Here is a 23,240-nt window from a genome sequence, read left to right on the forward strand (position 1 = left end):
CTCCAACCCTGAGAAATGGCAAAGGAAATGAGGCTCAGGGAATTTAAAATCTTTCTATAAAATACATCAGATCTTATTCTGATTTTATCAATTCCTTAGGGAAAATAAGCTGATCTAGATGAGGTTATCAGACTGAAGTCTGAAAGTTGTGGTGCCTTCACTGCCTCTCAATTTGCATATAAATGGGTGTGTTGACCTGTGTGATGAATCTGGCCCAACCTCTGCCCCCCATGCCATTGTGTTCCAGGGAGAAGCTCTGCCTCATGTAGCAGATTTGTTTATATCAATTAAATGACCATCTATTCCATTCCGTAGCTCAAAACAAAGGGAAGATAGATGAGGTTCTATAGCTGGGCCTTTCTTTCAGGTGTTCTTTGCATTTTGAATGTGTTTGTAAATATTATTGTAAAACTTGCCATTTTTTCATGAAGTGTTTTTCCTTGTGCAGAGCTTCTATTTTAGAAAAAAACCCACATTTCACGTCGGACTGTCGTAGAAGTCAGCAAATAATTTATTCCTTGGTTGTTGACAAAAAATAATTTTCTGGGCTGTTTACATGAGGCATGAGCACAGGGCATCTTCTCCAGTGGAGTGTGGCTACTGGAACAGAATTTTAATAGGGAAAGGGAAGGGAGAAGCCACAGAAGCCTCTCTTCTATTCCACTACCATCACTGATCAGAGGTAAAGCAATGCTCTGAAATTAATGGGAGTTGATTTTGCTAGACAGCACTCCAACCTGAAGCTTTTTCAGAACAAATCTTCCCTTCCCATGATACTTTGAAATCCTGTGAACTTTTACTGTGCACTGAGTGTGGGTTTATACACATAGCACACCCCAAATGTAATAAACCCCAAATCTGCTCCATGGCCAGACTCAGGCATAAGCATGAGATGAATTCTGGGACATCCTAGGGACAAAAATTCACTTTTTTCTCAGCATGGACCATTGATTTTTTCTCAGTGTGGTGTATCATCAACAAGAACATGGAGGTTCTAACCATTGCATGTTGGTTTTGTGCTCCATGAAAATTGCATCTTCCAAACTGTATGGACTATTCAGCTATGAGCCTTCTCATTAAAAATGGAGGTCTGCAATATAATTATCACCTCTTCATGGTCAGTGAAGTTCTAGTTCGTACAGTTAAAGACCAAAGCACAATCTCATCCCAAATTAAAACCTTAAATGGAGCAGAAATTAAATGCTTTTCCATTATTGGGATCCAAGGATAATGAGCTCCTCTGACTAAGTCTAGTCGTATATTTCAATGTCCAAAGTGAGGTGAGCTGTGTTGCACCCTTCATTTTGGACCCTCATAATGACAAGGATGTGTCACACAGGAACATTGGTGAGCTCCATTCAGCAGTGAGGATGGAGAGAAGCAGACCACAGAGCCTGCAGGGTCTGAGTCTTTTCTCTGGCTCAGGTTCTTTGACACAGTGCAGATATCATATTTTAGAAGGGAAAAAAAAAATCAGGAAAAGAAAGCCAAGGAGAGCCATATTGAACAATCTTTATTTAGCTGGGAGAACAGTAAACATTAAGCTTTGTAATTCGTTATCTTCCCTGTTTCTTTTCCAGAAGATGCTGTTAATTAGTCCAACATGTTAATTTCCTCCTCTTATAATTACTAATTTCACCCCCCAAATATGTTCACACTAAGTATCCCAAACAGATGGCATAAAATGCTTTTGAGAATTTAATGCATGGGTAATTTCACAGAATGGCTGAGAGAATGACATTGTAAATTCATTCCGAAGCGATTTGAACGAAGAAATACTTTTTCAGAGTTGGAAGGCAACATAACTCATTCTCTTTTTTGGGCATAAATTCCTTGAAAAATCCCTGGATGGCACCTTCAGGATTGTTTGGATTCAGTTCCTGAGCTTGATGGTTTTGTCAATGAGTAGTTTAGGTCGTTAAAGAATCACCATCAAAGCCATTAGCAGGAGTATGTTTAGCATGAATTTGTAAAAGTGTGTTAGCAAAGTTCAGTGTCAAGGTCCACTTTATCACTTTCTGCATGGATGAAGCACACAGAGGAAAACTGAGTTAGAATTGAGGTAGAATGATTTATAGAGACAAAAAATGCAAAGGGGTAAGAGGGATCCTTCTGCTGAGTTACAAGGGTCAGAGTCAACCCTTGCTTGTTCAACTCTTGAGTTGAAGTGCAGCTCAATCCAGTCTTAGTCTCAGAATTGATCAGTGGTTTAAATCTAAAGTATTACTTGTGTAATTAATTAGGATCACTTAATGAACATTCCAGCAAAAGGTGATCTTAATAGGATGTAAAACCACCAATTCAACACAGATGGAATTTTTACACAGCTTCTGAACCAGCAGCAGCCTGAGGTTTGTTCACAGTTTCTAGGTGTATCGGAAGATTTTAGCAGCTCTTAATCACTGACTAATTTAACATTTACAGAGGGAGGCAGTAGAATTTATTACAACTGGAATAGTCAATCATAGAGCCAAGATAGCAACGTTCATACTACATTTGCTGTAGCTATCTAACTTTCCATTCTGGCCACAATCTGGGTATGTAATTACTGGAATTCTAAAAATTCCAGTAACAATGGAAGTTAAGGGATGTTCCAAGGCTGTCAGGGAATGACTGTCAAGGAGAAACAGTAAATTAGATGTCATGCATTTCATTTCAAGATGTCCTGGGATGCACTGAAAGGAAAAATGATTTGTTCCTCCTGGTGTCTGGATCCTCTTGAGCTGGGGGTTGTTTCCTTGCCCTCATTCTGGTCACTTTGTAGTGAAAGGCTGTTGTCTCACAGAAATGGTGTAAACATCCTGATTCTGAGTGGTGCAGGATTCCACCTGTACCAATTCAAGCTTACACTGCTCCTGTGCTGTTTCCTCAATCTCTGGGGAAGCTGTGGTTTAGGGAGAGTGTTAGTGGGTGTGGGAGGAATATATCCAGGGATGGATCCCAGGGATGGATCCACAACTCATCAAAGATACTCATCAGCTCTCCATCCAACCTGACATCACTTGGACATTGCCGTCATTTCCCCAGCTGCTGGGACAGTGTTTTGTACCAGAAGTTCCTCCAGCACTTCCAAAAGCACAAAACTGGGAATGTATGAATAGTGTTCTTCTTGGCTGACTTGTTAGTTTCAATCAATCTCAGTCAATCATTCTTGAATCAATCATTCTTGAATCAATCATTCTTGAATCAGTCATTCTTTTAGTGGATGAAAGTTTTATGACACAAAGCATATCTGATCACTTGCTTTCCATCCCGAACTGCGAAGGTGAGGCCCCTCTGCTCCAGGGGTTATTTATTTCTGTACATCACACTATTCTGTTTCTTGGAAACAGAAGATTTGGCATCATTACATCCCTAAATATCTCTCCAGAGTAATGGCATGGCAGCAATTCTCGCTGCTTCCCTTCTGATTTTCCCAGCAGGTCACATCGATGAGCAGTGCCATTTCGAACGAGACTTGGATGGCTTATTTATTTTCACATATGCTTTCACTCCCTTGGCGTCAGCCTGCTGGCTGCAGCTCCCCACGCTGCTTCTGCAGCTGCCTGTGGGACAGGGTCACATCTACAGCACCCAGGCGCTGCTCCCAGGGACAAAGATGACCTCAGACATCGACGTTTGCACCATCAACGCTCGAGCTGGGCGCCAGCAATTCACAGTGCTTCCTATTTTCAGATGTTGCAACAGCACTATTTAAATAGAGGTGATGATGTTGGTTTACTTTCCCACTGCCCCAAATGACATACCAGGCAGTCTAGCTCTGCTTGCTTGTGCTTCCCAAAATAAAGCTGACAACGCTGGCTGTTGTTGAACAAATTGTATTACTGCCCTTATAGTTTAAAAATTTGCATTTTTTCAAGTCCGGTGCAGTTCCAGATTAAGGATATGGAAAATCTCTTGTGTGTTAGGAAACTCTAGACATTCCAATGAGTTCTGTGGTCCACTAGAGAGGATTATTAGAGTAATAGAATAATTTAATAATGCCAAGATTGTGGGTTTGATCCCTGTATGGGCCATTCACTTAAGAGTTGGACTTGATGATCCTTGTGGATCCCTTCCAAATCAAATTATCCTGTAATTTAGGTTGGAGAAGTCCCTTTGGATCATCCAGTCCAACCATTAAGATAACACTTGTACCACCAAACTGTGGCACTAAGCACCACATCTAATTTCTACATCTGCAGTAGAAACAAAATATTTATGATGGGTTTGGGATTTAGGTTTGGGCTTTAATTTTTTTGGGTAAATGATTTATGGATGAGATGGATAAACTTATCTAAAGGTTCCCACATTTATCCCAGGTGTCCAGAGGCTGATGAGTTCTTCCAAAATTTACAACAACAAACCTCTAAGCTGTGTAAAGGAGTCTGTAAAGGGCTCAGCATGAAACATGTTTCAGTAAGAAGTTGCCCCAGTGTCTTGATGCCGTGAAAAGGTGATTTTGCAGAACCCCAGAGAAGCATCAAAGGAAGTAATCTCTCCCCAGATTTTATGTTTTATAGGAACATAAAGACCCTGGGAATAAACCACAGAGGTGTTTTTCACATTTCAGAAGAGTGGCACATCTCAGTCCTGGCTCTGTCACTTCTGCATGGTGTGTTCCCAGCAGACCCTCAGGAGTGACTGTTACAATGCCCCACTCCATCAAATATGCATAAATCTTTGAATTTATGCAGTTGGTACAATAAACACCATTTGCTGAATGTGGTTTCTAAATTAAACATCATTTTTTGCACACTTGATAGATAATAATATGCTCTGTAGAACCTCTCATTTTGTCGAGCTCTACAGAGCAGATCGAGTGCCTTTTCTGTTCTCACAGAATCATGTCAGTGTATCTGCTCCTAAATGAAAACACCCCCTGTCCTTTAAATCAGCATTTCTCTCTGGGTTTGGGGGATGATGAGCCCTTCAAATGGGCTTCACTAGCAACTACTGACAGTGAAAAAGACAATGACCTTCCACTATCTGTTTTTGGTGTGTTCAAGATGTGCCTAAAGCTGTTTGAGGATCCAGCAGTGGTTGGTTTGAGGAAGAAGAAGGGAAGGGATGATTCATACTTGCAGGTGCTGTTCTGCCCTACCCTGGGCTAGAATTTGGACACACAAAATGGATCAGAGATTCAGCTTGAAGAAATCACCTGCTGTAAATTTGTAGCTGGCAGCTCCTTCCTCCTTGTTTAACTCTGAACTGCATCACTTGGTGGAACTTTTATAAATAAACTCGGTTATGTAGGGAACTAAAATGCCTTGGCCTTCAACCCTGAGATGAGAACATCTTATTGTACAGTCACAGAACCATAGAAAAACAGAATTGTCCATGTTAGTAAAGACCTTTAAAATCCCTGAGTCCAGCCCTTAACAGAGCACTGCCAAGGCCACCACTAAACCCTGTCCCCAAGTGCCACATCTACACACCTTTTAAATACCTCCAGGGTGGTGACTCAACCACTTCCCTGGGCAGCCTGTTGTCCTATGTACACAAAAATATTTAGGCACTAAAGTTTGTCAAGATGCAAAGCAACCAGTATAGCTCCAGCTCTACATTGCTTTCTTATTCCATTACAAAATAAGAACTATGAAGGTTTGGGTTATTTTTCCTTCAGGCATTCATCTTATTCATTAAACTGTCAGAGGGTGGACACTGGCTGTATAAGCAAGAGATAATGGAAAATGTTAACATGGTTTATGTAAGACCTGAACTATTCAACACTTCACTCTCTGCACATCTTTATTTGTGGCAGAGACTCATTCTCTTTTCAGTGTTACTGCTGTGCACAAATGGTCAGACAAAAGGATTGTTGATGGATGTAGGTATTCCAAGCTGCACATACCAGTAGCTAAGAGAAGTGATAAAAAGAAAGATTCCTGAAGGCAACAAATGCTTTGTGGTGTCTCAGCTCCACTGAGGTGCAACAGGAGTCTGATTTCAAGGCTCCCTCCTCACCCTCTGGACTCTCCACCTTGTGCAGATATCCCTGCTACATCAGGCCAAGCATTTAGAAGCTGAACTCTTGCCTGCTGTCACTGTGAAATACACGGGGGGTTCTTACCTCATCCTGTGCAGGAAATCCTCTGGGATGAACATGGAGGCTGGGACAGTGTTTATATATCTCCTGTCTCTGTGTTGTTCCCTAAATATCCACTGCTGGAGACTGGAAGATGTAGTAGGTAGACCCTCAGGCAAAACCAAAAGGGCTGCTCTGGTATTTTTAAACAAGCCTGGTTTTTTTTTTATTTATTTATTGAGTTTAGAGGCAGCCTAAGGCCCACTCAGCTGTAGATGCCTCCTTTGCAATATCCAGAGTTACAGGAAATTAATCATTCCCCTAAGAACCTGCTCTTTCTTTGAAAGTATCCCCGAGGTAATTTCACAGCAGGTGGGAGACTATTACTGGCTGCCTTCTGTGTAAATAAAGGGGAAAGAGTTAATATCAGGAGCGAGCTGCATTTGCAATTTTGCTGTTAATCTGTTCAAGGAGAGTGCTGGCAAGTTCATCCCTGGGAACGTGGGTGTGAAATCTTTAGATGAATCCTCAGGGTGTAGCCACACCCCAGTGGGCATCAGGCCTTGGAAAGTTGCATCAGCTGAACCCAAAATTTCTGACCCACATGGGTGGCTTCTTATCTAAGCAATTTGTTGTGGGTTGTTAAATATGTGTATATATATCACCCTATGTATATATAAAGATATCTTATATCTGATTATTTTAGAAATCAAAAGTGTCATTATGCTGAAAGTGTCCTTCCAATAACCACTGGGTAAACTTTGAAACCTCTGAGTTCTAGGATTAAGGAGTATCATCAGTATTTTTTGCTACTTTCTCTGTGGAAAAATGTATCTGTTCTCGTTTGAGGCAATTTAAAACTTTGCACAGATCTCCATTTTTTTCATGGATAAATAAACTCAATTTACGCATTTATTTATGCAGGATGCTCACCGATTTTTTTTCCCTCCTGTTACTCCTGGAGGTTTTAAAAGTCTTGTGTTTCAGAGGAAGGAAATGCTATTTTAATGCCACAGTTGCCACCTAAAGTGCTTGTCACTTCTGCTTGGGTGAGTGCCCAGTTCACTCAGATGTGGCTGGTGTTCTCTCACGTTGTTTTGATGGATTACTCTTCTTCTTTTACTTCACTTCTTATGAAACCTTCTTAGATCCAAACGTAAAATTCTTATTAGCAGAAAAAAATAGGTTGCTAAATTCAAAAAAAGTTTAAAAATTTTAGGTTGCTATTACATAGCTTGTTGTGCTACAAATCTCTGAGATAAGTGATACAGAAATTCACCCTGTAGATGTACTTTTTAAAAAAGCAGTTATTTTTTACGAGGTGACAGTGAAAATTAATACAGCTATACATGTTATTAAATTTTTGGCTGTTATTTCCCTGACCTGGAGGATAAGATTTTATGACCATTTTCAGCAGGGAGACAGAGAGCTCAGGGGCAGCAGTGGAAAGATGCGCAGTAAAAATTGTTATGTCTTCTATTTTTGTGTTATAATCGTCAGAATTTTGTTATGTCTTCTATTTTTATGCTATAATCATCAGAATTTTATCAACATCCACAAGACAATGAAATAAATTATTATAAATTATTTGGGGAAACAGACAATAAAGGAAAAATGTATGCAGCATTACATGGTATCTATTACATTGTTTTTCTGCAGTCCCACAATCCACAGATAGAACAAGCAAAGAATACTCGATTTTTGATCTGCATTGCAGATTTCAGAGCACTTTGTGACTCTTTATCTCATTCCAGGGGGCCTGGCTGTGGTGGGTAATTTTCAGTCCACAATTTTGCAGTTACTTCTTGTTTCCAGTGTTACAATAAACAGAAATAGTTTGTTCTGGTTAACTTTCCGTAGTTTAAAATTTTAAAAACTCATAGCAAAAGCAGAATCCCTGGAAGCTGAGGGGTGGATATTTTTATCTCTGTTTTATGTATGGCGAAAGATGAAAAATTAAATGATTTGCCAGAATTCAAAGCCAATCACCAGAGAAATATCAGAACTTGAGGCATTCTCACTCTGCAGGCTGCCTGCAGTACTTGGTTGGGACTAAACCCAGAGCAATTAAAAGCAAGCAGCTGACATTTTTGCATTGAAAAGGTTTTAAATATTCCGTGATAGTCTGGCAAGCCCACACACAACCTGAGAGCTTTCTAATTGATTGATGGAACTGCTTTTACTTTTAGCTGCGTCTCTTAAGTGTTGATATCTTCATTTGATCTTCTTCAGAAATGCTGAAGGCCCCAAAGGTGAAGCTCATAGTTATAGCTCCATGCTAAAAGAATGGATTCCATTTGAATTTTGGGGGCTGTTGTGAAGTTCCAGGGAGTAGAAGTAATGATTGGGGAGTGCTGAGGTGCTCACAATGAATAATTCAGTGACTCTTGGAAGCTCAAGTAAGGGCAGTGGAGATAACTTGTCCAACATCACAGCATTAGCTGGAGCTGGGTTTGAAATTCCTCTCTCTGTCCCATGCTCTAATAACCACTCTCTTCCTGTATGAAATATGTCACATATTTTGATGTGGAGAAAATAGGATATAAATGTTATGGCACTGGCAGTGGCTGGCATGTTCTGTGCTGTAGAAACACCTTTATGCCAGACAAAAGCTGGTATTTAAAAGGTTTGTATGTAGCAGTAATCAGCATTACAAAAACATCTGTCCTCTTTATCTGTGCCATGGATACAGCTGGTTATTGATATGGAAATGGTACTGGTGGGTGCTCTGGACTGCCCTGGCTGTGGATGTGTTTATTGGGTAAATATATTCACTTAATTAATGCTCAAGGTGGACAAGGCTGTCACGGGAGAGAATAATGATGTGGGCAAGGCAGAAGTCTGATATGATCATGTCCAGTAGTGTCATCTGAGCAGTAGCTGGAAAGTCTCAAACACATGATAAAACCTGACAAGGAAAACTGAAACAGAGCCCAAGTGAGGTAAAGAAAGCTGTTGAGTCACTTTGGTCCTGGCAGACCCCACGGAACTGTTGCAGAATATTCTGGCTCAGAGCCTAGGAAGGGGTCAGCTGTGGGATTTACCTCAAAGAGAACGTGCCCAAACACCTCAGCACATGCAGTTATAGGGTTTAGTGTGTGACAGAAGTGCTGCTAACCTTGTTACCATGACAGCCTTTGGTGCATCCAGCACCTTCTTCCTGGAATCTCTCAGGGTGGCCATGAATAAGCAGCACAAGTGCTGCATTCCGAAGCTCTTTTTTTATTTCTCCTCATGTCAGTGCAGTCTGAGTCAGTGTTTTCCTCCACCTTCTCTCCCCTGTGCTGAGACACTAAAGATTCAGTGCTCATTTGGGAATTGTACTGTGCAGGGAGGGGCTGAGCAGCTGGGGGACACATGAATGTCTCATCCCCTCCTCTCCAGACTTTTCCTCCACTCTCCCTCCTCTCTCTTGCTGCTCCTTCACAAGTTCCTGAGATACTAGACTCTCTATTTTTCACTCCATCCCCCTCTTTGGATGCACAGGTCCTCCTGTACACATTGTTGCAGGTTTCTACAAGTCCCCACCAGTCCTTATTTATTTTACAGAGCCTGCTGGGTTGTTGGGAAGATGGGAGTGGAAGACATGAGGTAGAGCAGGATCCAGAGCTGAACTTTGCTCTTAAGGGAAAATTCCATGAGGGAATGGATGGGTATCTGGGACATTTTAAGGTTTTCTTCTCCTGCTGCCATTTCTGCACAATCTCGGTGGTTTAAGACTTAATGGAGAAGCAGCTGCCATGGGGTATTCCAACAAAAATTTTCTTTCGGTTCCCCTGATGTACTGAGGGATTCCCAAGCACTAAATACAGTTACAGCCAGAGTGTCTGCTGTTACTTTCTTTAGGAATTTCCAACACAAATTCTTAAGGCAATGATAGTATAAAATTTCTCATAGGCAAAAACAAACGTAAAAAAAATCTACTTAAAATCTTAATACTTCTGGTTGCTAGTAGTTGTCTAAGTGAGGGCAAACCAGTTTTTATCTTTAGGAAACTCCAAATCATACAGATTTAGGAATGTGTTTAATTTTCAAAAATTACTGCTAGAGAGAAAAAAGTCTTGATTTAGATAAGTGTAAATGTTTTCCTTTAACAAGGTAAAAAATTTTACATGCTTGGAGAATCCATCTGTGCAAAAAAAAATAAAATCCATAACCAAAAAAAGTCATTAAAATCAATTTCTTTACATTATGTCTAATGAGAAAATGATTCAAAAATTATTAGAAAGTTAGAGGCTTGTCTCAGTAAATTCATACATTTCCACACTTTAAAATAACCAGGATAAAACTCACCCTCTGTTGTGGATGCTTAAAATTAGGAGAGAATAATTCTGCCCCTCTTTTTTATTGGCCTGTTCTCTGCTTAAATTCATTTTAATGCAATTAAGGTATCATCAACATTCTGTAGCATTTGGCTTTCATTTTTTGTGTTTCTCCCATAAACTGAATAGTGAATAACCAAGGAAAATGCTGTTCTGAGCAAGAGGGGCTCAATTAAGGAAAGCAGCAAATGCATTTCTAAGAATGATCCTAGAATTATTGGAACCATTTGAGTGGAGAAGACCTTTATAATCATCAAATCTAGCCATAAATCAGCACTGCCAAGCCCAGCACTAAACCATGTCCCCAAGTGCCACATCTACACAGTGATTCCACCACTTTCCTGGGCAGCCTATCCCATTGCTTGCAACCCTTTTGATGAGGAATTTTTTCCTAATATCCAATCTAAACCTCCCCAGGCAGAGCTTGAGGCATTTTCCTCTTGTCCTATCATTTGCTATGTAACATTTCTTTTCCATTGCTGTGGGCTTCTGCTTCCTCAATTTGTGTGCCACTGAAGACCACTTTTGATGATTCATAATGAAGGAATGTACTTTAATGCTGAAAAGGCACCTTTTTTTTTGTTTTTTGGTGTCATCATCACACTTCAGTGTTCATTATGTGGTTCAGAAACATTTGCTTGTTCTTGGAGTCACAGTGGAAGGGGCTGTTCAGCCTTCTGGCTCCTGACAACTGGAATGGTTGTTGAAGTGCAGGCAGAATTGTTTGAAAATATTTCAGAAAAACATTTTATCAGGAGTGAGAGGGACAGTTTGAGTCAAGTGATGAACCCAAGTAGGGCTGCTTGTGTTGCTGCAGCTGAGAGAGGAGGACACATCACTGTCCCTTCTCCACAGGCAAGGGAATGGCCTGCAGGGAATGGAACAAGGATAAAAAAGATGCAGAGTCTGTTTCTGGCCTGTTAATGCTTCAATCTGAGTATTTTGTCCTCCTGGAAGATCACCCAAGTGTCTGCCTACCTCTGAACCAGTCTCTGGTCTTCACTGATTTACAGTCACTATACAGAAACAGGCATCTCCAGAGGGATAGTTTCTGTTCAGAGCAAATCACACGATAAAATAAATTTATTCATGAAGGCATTTGTATTCCTCTGCTGGAACATTACCAGCTCTATCTTGGAAACCTTAATTTTCTATACCTGGTTCTCTGCAAATCCATGTAAGCTCTGCATTCATAGATTCCCAGCTGCTTTCTATTTTAATAGTTTTTCCTTTGTTTTTACTGTTTCAGCCCATTAATGAAAGCTTTTAGGAGAACCAATGAGTTCTCATTTTCTGGGGCACTTCTAATCTCAGCGATGGAAACTCCAAATCTGTCTCGTGGTTATAAATCATACTTTTATGGTTAGGATTCATTTTCTCATTAGCATAGGATCTAGAAGCTAAACCAGATCAGCATGTCTCTTGGGATAAACACTCAACAAACTCAGAATGGAGGAGAATTTTATCCTTTAAACAGTAAGAGTTTAGAGTTGCTTGGTTGCCTCCTTCCTTCCCTTTGTATTTATTCTGGCAAGGATGAGATTTTTCTGCACTTAACTGATACTCTTAAAATTACATCAGTCCCACACTGAGGGGCTGGATTAACAGTACACGTGTAAAAGCTGAGAAATTAAAATCTCTTTGCTATGCAAATGGAAGATACTCAGCAGAAAATCCCCAAAGTCAGCACTTTGCAGTAGCTGGGTATTTTTTAAGTGCTTTGTAGGAACCTGGCAATGCTGAGTTCTTAGTCCTGAGCAGTTCAGCTCTTACTGGGGTCCAGAAAATGGGGATAAAATGGGTTGTTTTTGTGATTTCAGCTTTGTTTTCCCTACAGATGGAACTCCAGTCCTTCAGTTCAGACATTTATAGCACAGACATGTCCCAGAGAGCAGGTCAGCCCAGGTTGTCTTCATGGTTAATGGTGAGAAAGAGACACTTTTAGAAGACAATTTATCTGATCCAATTTAAGTGTCTTCTTTATGGTGGCTGAAATCATCCCAAAGAGTCCACTGAATTCACTGAGTAGATCCCTCTTGACTTTCAAGGGAACATGGAGAGTTCTCTGCCCCTGACAGCTCTCTGCAGACTATTAAACTGAGACAAATGATCCCAGCCACATCAGCTGCAGCTCAGAGGAGTGCTGGCATGAGCAATGCCCATCTATCAATTTTTTATGGATGGCTTGGTTTATATTTTTTGCAGGTTTTGCCTCCAGCAAAGACTTTTAGAGAACATAATCCATAAAAAACAGTGTAATTCTTCTGAAGAAGGGTGGTGTTTTCTTCTAAAAACCACAAATTGCTTCATATTCTCAGAAGTTTCTTCCAAGGAGATGATTATTTTCTTATCTGAAGAGGGAAAATTGGGCTGTTCTTTTATCTCCATAAAATAATCAGTTATTTCAGATGAAACTATGGTTTTCATGGTGTGGGGGAACACTTGGCTATTGATTTCAGTGGAGAGTGGAATTTTAATCTTAAATTCACAGGACTGTTTTGGAGGAATAACCTTTGCTCATAATCATGGAATGGGTTGCAAGGGACTTTAAAGCTCATCTACTTCCAATGCACTAATAATAACAATAATAATAGTAATGGTAATAATAATAAAGTATATAAATAAACGAAATATATAAATAACTCAAAATATATAAAATAAAAAATAATCAGAGGTGGAAAAATAATTCAACTTTTAAAAAGTTAAATATACATAATGTAAACAACCACAGTTAGGTCAGACACCTCAGGCTTCACTTGTAGGAAATTGCAAGTGTTGGAGAAGGTCTCCAAGAGGTCCAACCTGACCTTGAACATAAATCACCATCTAAAATTTAAGGACCCCAACCATTTAATTCATTTGGGAAGCTGCAGATTTCCAAAAAAATCCAGGAAACTGATAGAAATTCCTGCTCAAAATTTTACACCTTTGTTCTTCTATCTACATTTTCTGTCACCTGGCAAACTTAAAATCCAGTACAATTCAGACTAAATAATTAAGGTGTAATTTAAATGACCCCTAGGATGTTTCAGCCCAACTCTAGCTAATTTTATATTCAAAGACAGAAGCAGAGTCACAGAGGCCGAGAAAATCCATTTGTCCATTATCACTGGTATTTTTTCTATCTGTGTGAGACTATCTCAAAGGATTTGGGATAAAATGGCCCCAGCCAGGGCTCTTTATTCAAAGCTACTTCTAATTCATGGAAAATAAAGTATTTTCTGCCATGCCTGAAGGGCTGGCTGGCTTATATCTCACTTCGAATTAAAAATATTCAAAGTAACTCAGAGAAGCCATACCAGGATAATGGCAAAATCCACATCCTTTCCCAGCTGGTAAGGACAAATCTGATTTTGATTCAGGATATACCTGAGAGTTTGGGTGAGCTGTGAGTGACAAAGGTGCAGGGGAAAATTGAGTGAACCAGGGCTCTACAGCTGATTTTGCTTCATCACAAGGGAAAGTTCATCCCAAATTTTTATTCTAAGATGATCAAGGCTACTTGTCTTGTATTTTGGTACTCAAGACATGGCCTTAAGGAAAGATAGAAAAAAATCGTTCTGTTTGCACAAAACAATTTAGCTGTAACTAAGTCAGCCTTTTTGATCAAAAATAAACAGAATTTTTCACCTGGCAATAGTCTGCAAGCACTCAGAGCAGTGTGGACAGAACATTCCCACAGGGGAATGGAAAACCTTAAACAATCTCCTCTTTCCACAAGAGCAGCACTAATATAGAAAGGATAAGATGATTGATCCATCAGTGTTGCCATCAAGAGCAAATTGAACCAGCCCAGGAAATTGGTCTTGAGGTGGGCAATCAGTTAGAAATGAGCTGGCAGAGGGCTAAAATCACACTTAGTTGAAAAAACGATTGAGTTGTGCAGTGATTTCAGAGTGAAAGGATTTCAGCGGTGTGGGGAGGAATGGGTGATGAAGGCAAACACTGCTGGCCACCTTAAAGCCATAATCTCTGGTGCAGTTGATAAACCTGTGTGTAAAAGGAAATTATCTCTTCGGGGAAATTCATCTCTTACTGTAGCAACACTTTTTTTGCTGCCAAAGACAGGGCAGTAAAATGCGGTTTTTTCCACATGTGGATCTCTGGATAAACCAGCGAGCTCTTCCTGTTTTGCAAACTCTTGATTTCACATTCAGGTAACCACGAGCAGGTTTTCTTTCGCTGTGTTTCTGCACTCAATCAGACGTTTCCTTTGCAGTAATGAAGAATTAGGAGAGCCCTCCAGTGGCCGAGGGGAAGGGATGAGCTCTGGCAGAGAGCCAGAGCAGCCTGGAAACCAGGGGCAGGAATAAATGCTGCATATTGCAGAGGTAGGAACTTCCAGCCCTGTTAGGGATGACTTACACCCTGCTAGTCCTTCGATCCGGAGGAATTCCACAGCATTTGAAAAACTCTGTGAGTGAAATAATATGTGTGTATTCCTTCATAATTTTTGCCTAAAAAAGGGGCTGTTTGCCTGAAGGGGAGAAACTTTGGGGATAAACTGATTGCTTTTATACTTAATAATACAGGAAATGAAAATGAGGAGAACTTGGTCCTCACAAATGTCATTCTTAGTATTCAGAATGCGATAACTGAACAAAAAAATCGCTTCAAAAGAAGATTAATAATTATTGTTCCTTCATTTCATAACCCCCAAAGGTAAAGCTGTGATGACTAGGTGCTTTTTACCTGCAATATTGCTGTAAATGAGGATTCTGATGGTGTTACTAACTGGGAAAGGGAAGAAATGCTGAAAAATAATCTTTTTTCCCAGGCATTAAGCACAGATTTTGACATCTGCTTAGAATAACTGGCAGTTAGCAACATCCTGAATGGGCACTCTGAGGGGTGGTAGGAGATTTTGGAAGGTTAATAAGGAGATTTGATGGCTCCAGAAGAGAAGCAGCACTTGCTTAACAAAAAGATGCTGTTACCTTCCCTTTGTAACTGAGTGTGAGAGCATGTGAGTGACAAAATATTTAATCAGAATGTTACATGTTTTCCCCAAACTCATTCTTTAATATTCATTGGGGTGAGACGTGCAGTTTTCCAAATAAAAAACACATTAACACATCATGGGGAAAGAAACCCAGCTGTGCTGCCAAACAGATTGGGAGTGCCACACTTCCCGGGATTAATTTTTTGCTCCACCTGTTATTAAAATATCTCTCACATTATCAGCTACTTGATGACATTTAACCATGTTTTACATCTATGCTGAAATAAATCTGTTTCAGTGTTGATGCTTGTTTCAGTTTTTAGCTGTTTTGCTTTGAATTCTTGGGGATTGATCCATGGCTTTTGTAAAAATCCCCTGTAAGCAACGCTGATGTAAGCATTTATAAATTGAGATTTGCATATCCAAAGCCTTGATAAGAACAGAAAAAAACTTGGGGTTTGAGGCTTTAAACTGTTTTCCAAGGTTTATACTTACTGGGAAAATTCTTAGCCACAAAATGGACACAGCCAATTTACAGGCGGCTCCAAATGTATGTTTTAGAATAAGAGGGTTCTATCAGCTTTATACAAGATAAATAAAATTCAAAGAAAAACATGGTATTTGAACAAATATGTGTCCATTTAAAAGCAGCATTAAGGTCCTAGTCCTTTTCAATTTCTGGCTGACATGTAGATAAAACTCCAATACCCATCCCAGATATGTGATGTGTTGGCAGGAAAGAGCTCTTTCCAAAGTACAAATGTATCTTGGGCTGAATAACATCCTCCTAAGTCAAATATCTACGAGTTGTAAATTTGAAGAAGGTATTTGTCTCCAAATTAAATGAATCATCATTCTCTGAAAGTGGCCATTTCCCTGGAGACTGTGAGAGAGCCTAGTTTAGTCTAGACACCCAAATTTCAGCTGGCTGGAATTAGGTGAGATGAATCCCTCTGCCTCTGCAGACCTCTCATATATCCTAAACTGTGCAAGACCTGAGGTACCCTGTGCTGCAGAATCAGAAATACTGGCCCTGGTCATAAAAACATCAAAGGGTAATGAGCTGAGCTAGGGAGGAGATCTGGAGAGGAGTAGAGGGATTTTTTTATCCAAGGAGGTATCCAGACTTGTGTGAGGTCACAAAGATTCCAGACAGAGGCACAAACTATTGCAAAAGAATTAATGTTCTGACACCCACTCTGTTATTCTGGGGCTGCAAACGTGTGTGGTAGCAGTTTGAAATCACAAATTGGGCATTTATTACATTCCTTTTCCTCAGTTATCATGTCCTTAATAATATTATGATAATCCATTTTCATGCCTAATCATTCCAGCTGGTGTCTGGCATGGCTGGATCCTCCTCACCCTCTGTTATGGAATGATGTGTTTGAGAAGCACTGTCTCAATTCTCCAAGTCAGTATTCTGCTCAGGATTCCTTCCACTTAATTTCCAGGCATTTTCTCCGGTGTTTGCTGACTGTCCTGGAGTCCTTATAATAATCAGGCGGCTGGCAGAGAGATGCAAATCTATTATACAGTGTTTGTGTTGTATTGATTTCCTCTGGTAAATAATTACATTAAATCTGAGGCGCCAGATCTCTAAACATAATGCTGCTGGCATTGTGATAGTTCTGTCCTAACAAGACATTTTTCTTCTCATATTTATTCCTGATGTGTTTCATTTCAAATATTTCTGTTTGCTCTCCCATGATAGGCCCAAAGTCATGGGATTAGAGTTGCCAGACACTCCAGGGAGACAAGGTGGGCCAGTGGAGAAGAGCTGAGTGAGAAATTTGATCTTTGTTCTAGGCTTGTGGAATGGGAACAATTTGATTAATGCAGACATTTACACCAATCCATGTTGGTTCCTCTTACAGACAGCAAAGATCTGCTCAGGATATTGGTTCGATCTGAGGATAAAATCAATTTCATCAGTAGATCAGGTGAACCTCATTGCAAAAGTTATATTTTTTTATTTTTCTGTTGGCTGCACACCTCAGTTAATTGGCACCTCTGGAAACATTTGTACTGGAGATACCATAAGAGATGTGATGTGTCCAAAATTTGTTTCCTCTCTGAGGATGTTCCAAACACAACATTTCAACCAAGGGAAGAAAATTGTCAGGAAAGCTTTAGTTTCTCTACAAGGCTACTGCTTGGGCTGCTCTTTGTGTTTTAGGAGGCTTCCCACATTTATGAAGGATTTAAATTAGATAACCCAAGGAATAAAAACCTACTACACAATATAAAGCCTAAGTAGTAATCGTGAGAGACTCTCTGTGATATGCTGCTGGTAGGACTCTTCCTTTTTATGACAGGTTTTGTCTACTTTAATACCCACAGGTGTCCCAGAACATTTTGAGATGTTCAACCTATGGCTGCTTCAGAAGGGATGGATCTTCCCAAGGTCCTGAGTTTCTCTGCCAGCCTCAAGTGGCTATTCCAGATATGCTGGAGTACCTCAGATCTTGCAGGGCACACACTTTTGGGCAGTTGAATCAGAGTCTAGACCCTTCTCACCCATAATGGCAGCATTGGTAACTCATGGAAAGCAGAGTCACAGCAATCTTGAGAGCTGGCAACTCTGCAGTGTTTAAATCTCTTACAAGTCCTGGATTTTGCATTTGGTTTGGGCAGAGATGCTCAGAGGAGTACAGAAGCCCCCAGCCCAGGGTCCCAAAGCCAGACTGATGGTGCTCCTCAAAATAACCCAAGCAGGTATGATTTGGATGGTCAAAATCAGTTACCATGCAGTGTCTGTGAGTTTCCAACGGAAATGGGGGATTGACTTCTGAACATTTTGGTCTCTCTTATTTCTGTACATCCTGTACATTCTGTACATACAAGGCAGCCCAACAAAGCAGAATGGGAGGCAGGAAGACCAAAAGTCTTGACTGGCATATCCTGAATTAAGCCACAAGGAATTTTGGCTAATGTGTTGTGAGGAGGAGAACAGAGCAAGACCCCTGAATCTTTACATCTTACTTGGCAATGGTCCCATTGTACATAACAGACAGAGAGGGACTAATGTCACACATCATCATGGTCATCATTTGTTCAAATAGATCTTACTCCCCTTTATTTTTTCTAATTTTTCTGCTTATGCTGTAAACAGAGCACCAGGCCATTGCCAGCCATAGATAAATATATCAAATGGGTTCCTTTGTGTTCTCGTGTGTCTGTGAAGCACTGACTCTGAACTTGACCGTGTATAAAATCAGAGTTATTCTGGAATGTTGCTGTGCCCTTATAGAGTAGATAGTGTTCTGCACATTCATCCAATACAGCTCACGTCAAGAAAAATAACTTTGGCAGTTCATTAGTGTGTCAAGGTTGGTTCTTTTGTGTGTTTTGTGTTCTTGTAATCTCCCTGCAGTGTCTCATTTGTCTCATGTAACGTGATTCACTCGCACAGGTTTTATAGCTGGAGAGAAAGACAAGTGTATTAATGTGCCAAAAGAAATATATTGATGTTCTATTGAAATATATCGATTCGACAGCATAAATAATAAATGGCTATGAGCCATTTATTATTTATGCTGTTGGATCTTTTTACACCCCCAGTAAATATTTCCTAGCATCAACGAACCTGTGAAGATTCATCACCACAGACCTGCATTTATTAATTTTATCTTTGCTCAGTAGAGTCATACTTCATTTCTAGCAATAAAGGATGTCTCCTCTTTCTAACATATGAGTTGATCAACTGAAACAAAGATCTCTGTTTATCTATGTCTCATCTTCCTCTTACCATACAGCAGTTTTCAACTCTGCACATTCAGTGTAGGTCTCAAGTAGATGCGGAGAGGACCAGATTTTGATTAAAAGTGTAGTCCTCAGATTGAGAAGAGGTTTTCTTCAGCGGTCTACTCCTGTAGGATAAAATTCATGGTGAGGAGCCACAGTGTGGTGTGGCAGAGAAATCAGCCATATATGACATTCCCAAGGCAGTTCTAGAGCTGTGCTGTCTGTGGAGATCTTTAAGCTATCCTCAGTCTCTTGCTGCTTGAATGATTTTGCTCCCTGTGGTCTGAACCTGCTCCCACTCTGAAAAATGCCTTTACATACCTGGAATGGGAATGGAGGATAAAAATTCTAGCACATAATGGTCATGTTGTCACTGCATTTCAAAGTGCAGCCAGACTAGTTTTGCAGTGCAGATGGAGAAGGAAAGATTTCAGGTTGGTGGCCCAGAAGCCACTTGGGTAAATTTGTATCTTCCTCAAAGCCTTGCGTTCCTTACTGAGCTGAACAGTCCCAGTAAATTGAAAGTTAGGTGCTGAAAGGTCATTGCAATAATACAAGGTTACTGGGGGATGCTTTTCAGACAGAAAAAAGAGATGAGAAAAAATTTGCTCTGCCATTTGGAACCCTCCAGCCTCATATTTAGAGGTAACAGATCCGTGACTGTGTTAACAGACCAGTTTATCATGTTAGATGATGAGTATGGACATGGATGTAGACTGAAAGAGCCAACACACTCGGTGTGATACTTCCAGATTGATGAGGTAAAATTCCTGAAAGCCAATGGCCCTGAGGTACAAAGGACATTGGTGTAACCAGGTTGTTTGATGGATGATGTGCATTTCCTGCCCTGAGCCTTGTGTTGCAGAGCAGGACAGAGGAGTCACTGCTGTGCCTGAAGAGCAGGAGCTCTTCACAAGGACAGATAAAACGAGTGACAAAACTGCCACTGTAGTGGGAGAAGAGGGCTGCATGAGGTACAGTAGAATTCGTTTGTCTGAATAAGAGAAATGAGGACACAACTCGTGCTTTTTTCTTTTTTTTTCCTTCTTTTTCCTTTTTCCCCCCACCACAATGCTCATCCTGGACCCTGAAATGCAGAGTGGTCTCTTTATTTAGTGTACATTGAGTGTCTGAGGAGCAGCCAGATGACCCTGCAGCTCCTTCCACCCTCCCCAGACACACACAGGGGCTGCTTGAGTTTGCACAGAGCTTTGGTGTCGCTGGATAAGCACAACACCATCCTTGTTAGTCATTATTAGTGGGGCAAACTGAAAGCTGTGCTCTGGCTAATTCCATCAGCTGTGGCTTGGAGTGGGTTGCAGATGAAGAAAGCAGCTGTGTCACAGTGGTGTGAGGCTGACATACAGAGCTTTCCACTGCCATTTATGAGCAGAGCTCATTCCTTTCCCAGAAGAACTGCAGGTGACCTTTTGGTATGTCTTTTTAAAAGGGTCTCACTGAGCTCTGTGTGTGTGGACAGGTTTATTTGTCTGTCCTCTTCTCTTCCATAGCCTTGGACATGCACCCAAACCAGCCAGTCAATACCAGCACATAGGAACAGGCCCACTTTGAAACTGGCAAAGCTTTTCTGCCTGCCAAGCACAAAGTCCCAGCTTTCTTTGGATGCTGAGGAATTTCTGAGGCAGATCTCTGCTGCCTGGCAAGGTCTGGTTTGTGTCATGTGCACCACTGCATCGGCAGAGAAGCAGCATTGTCAGCAGCTACAGGATTTCTGTCCATTTTTCATTTAATTGCATTTGCCTTTTGCATAAAGAACAACATTTTCACATCAGATGAGTCAAATTGACACAATTGAGGTCTGCTTGAGGAACAAAACTGGTCAGGATCTGACTAGATCCAGTCAGAGGGAAACTTTGATGAAGTGGTTAATTGCACCCAGGGAAAGCTGCAGAAGTACCTTTTCATCAAGAGGTTACAGTAGAGCTGGGATTTTTAAAGAATGGTGCTGATTTTTGGCCTGATAATAATGAGGAACAATAAATTACTTTCTTCATTCAAACTTACCCCTAAACAACTTGTCCATCCTCTCTGTATTTATTTTTGCAGTGTTTTTTTCTATTAATAACTATATGGAACACAATAGGATTATCTGTACAATATGTACTGCTTCTGATTTTCTAAAGTTTGAACTGAAAAGGTAGAACAATCAGTTTAGATTGAAGATTTTCTAGCTCTTCTCGCTTAAATGAAGAAATCATTCTCCTAACCTTGAAAAAATATTTAGTTTCATTCAGGGCTATTGTTTCAGGTGTTAACCACTATAAAGAACAGAATTGAAAGGAAATCCAGCTTAGTGTTCGACTCTGTAATATTTGAACCATTTGAAAAATCTTCAAGTGTTTGTGCTGGAAAATACAGGGCAGCATTTAGGAACGTGAAACATCTACCAAATTTAAAAGTAGTTACTTTTTTTTCAAACTGTCATTCTTTTTTTGTAATTTATTAAGTGATGCATTCCTCAAAAAATTCAGGAAACTCCAGTGCCCAAAGCCTCCAACCAAGATTTTGATTCCAGTGTGCTGAACAAACAGTGGGAAAAAATAGACAGGGCAGACAGTAGGTGAGAAATTAAGGCTTTTGGCCAGGCTGTGTGATTTTTCTCCTGCAGAGAGGCAGCAGAAGCAGAAAAACACTAATCTTACCAGCATTGTGTCCCAGTGTCCTGCTCACTGCTCAGTCCTGCCTCCATGGCAGTGGCCAGTGGGCACCTTCAGATGCTGTCCTGGGAGAAGGTCTCAAAGCCACCACTGAGAGGCTCTGCTTGAGGAACAAAACCTAATTTTATGAACTTAACTGCACTGGCAGGAAGGAGAAAAGAAGCTTTAGAGCATCTGTTTATCCGCCCTCTTGGATGTGTGAGAAAAAGGGTTTTCTCCTCAAAGCCCTTTTCAAAGACAACCAGGATGTTGGTGGTGATCATGTTACGTGAATGAAGCTGAAGATATTTTCTCTCCTGCTTTTTGGGCTTAGAGATGCATGGGACAAAGAGATCTGGTGGTGTTGACAAGGGTTAATTTGTTGCTTTTGAGATTTCTCAAGGAGGGCTGCAGTTTTGGGAGCATTCACTTGGGAAGGAGATTGAGGCTCCAGAGAGAGAAGCAGAGAGCTGCATTCACTTGCCTCAGGATATCACAGTGTCTAGAGAATTAGTACACTTGTTATTCTTGTGGGTTTTTGCATATTTAAAATAAAAATACTTATCCCAAAACCACAATGGCTATCCTCCCCTCCCTGCCATTGCAATCTGAAAATGCTAAAAAATCTCCAGATTCCCAGATGGCAAAATAACATCCTGGCTAGTTCTCTCCCCAGTGCATGTTGTTAATTTATTTGTTGTTCTAACCCAGTTATTTTTCCTTTTTCCTCTCTTTGGATGCTACAATTCTTTCAGCCCTTCAAAAGTAAAGCATAAAGCCCTTCAATCTTAAATATGAATAAAGGGAAAGTCCAGGCCATTGCAGGGTGGGAGACAGTCGTTATAGGAAGTCCTATACCACTGCACTGAGCTCAGTGGAAGCACCATGTCTGATCTAAAGCTGTGAACAGACTGTAAATGTTGCATTTTGGGATCCATTTCTTTCTCTCAAAACGTCTTTGTTGTCTTTGCCTTCTGTTTCTGCATTCCTCTCTGCCACTTCCATATAGACTGACCTTGGGCTGCTCCCTTAAAAGTTAGGATTTTTTTTTTGCTTCTCAAAATCCTTCTGAATCTGTGATCATAAATGATCGTCCTTAGCAACACTTTTTTCAGGGATTTCCTCATCGCCTGGTGTAGCAAGTCAGAAAGGCTGGATAGGTCTGAGCTGCTCCCAGCATCCCAGAGTGCAGAACTTCACCCAGTTCCTCCTCTGCAGAGCTTTGATTTCCAAATGACCAACCTTCTTGGCAGCTCCTTCCAGACTTCTCCTCTTCCCCCATCTCCAGACCTTTCACATCCTGTTCCATATTCCCTCTGTTTTCAAGCCCTTTGCTCTTCCCTCTCTCCCCACAGCACTATTTCCTTGTTTAGCGTTTGTTCCTCTTGCTCCTGGTCAGTCTGGATGCTCATCCTCCCTGAAAACCTTGGTCTCTCCTACCAGTGGAAATGAGAGGGGCATTTCTTTTCTTCCCTGTCCCCTGAATGATCCATCCTTTGCTCCAAAGATCTCGGTGCCTTGCCCTGCCCTACTGTCCACTCCATCCCATCTGTGAGTGCCTGAAA

General features: G+C 40.7%; 1 protein-coding gene across 1 annotated transcript in view; it reads left to right on the forward strand.

The window, feature by feature from the left end:
- Positions 1-23,240, forward strand: part of CRHR2 (corticotropin releasing hormone receptor 2) — a 133,122-nt gene that overhangs the window by 13,724 nt on the left and 96,158 nt on the right. The gene's annotated exons all lie outside the window — the stretch shown is intronic.

The sequence above is a fragment of the Lichenostomus cassidix genome, chromosome 2, assembly GCF_008360975.1.
Source record: "Lichenostomus cassidix isolate B80296 chromosome 2, HeHo_3.0, whole genome shotgun sequence".
In the NCBI taxonomy this organism is placed as follows: Eukaryota; Metazoa; Chordata; class Aves; order Passeriformes; family Meliphagidae; genus Lichenostomus; species Lichenostomus cassidix.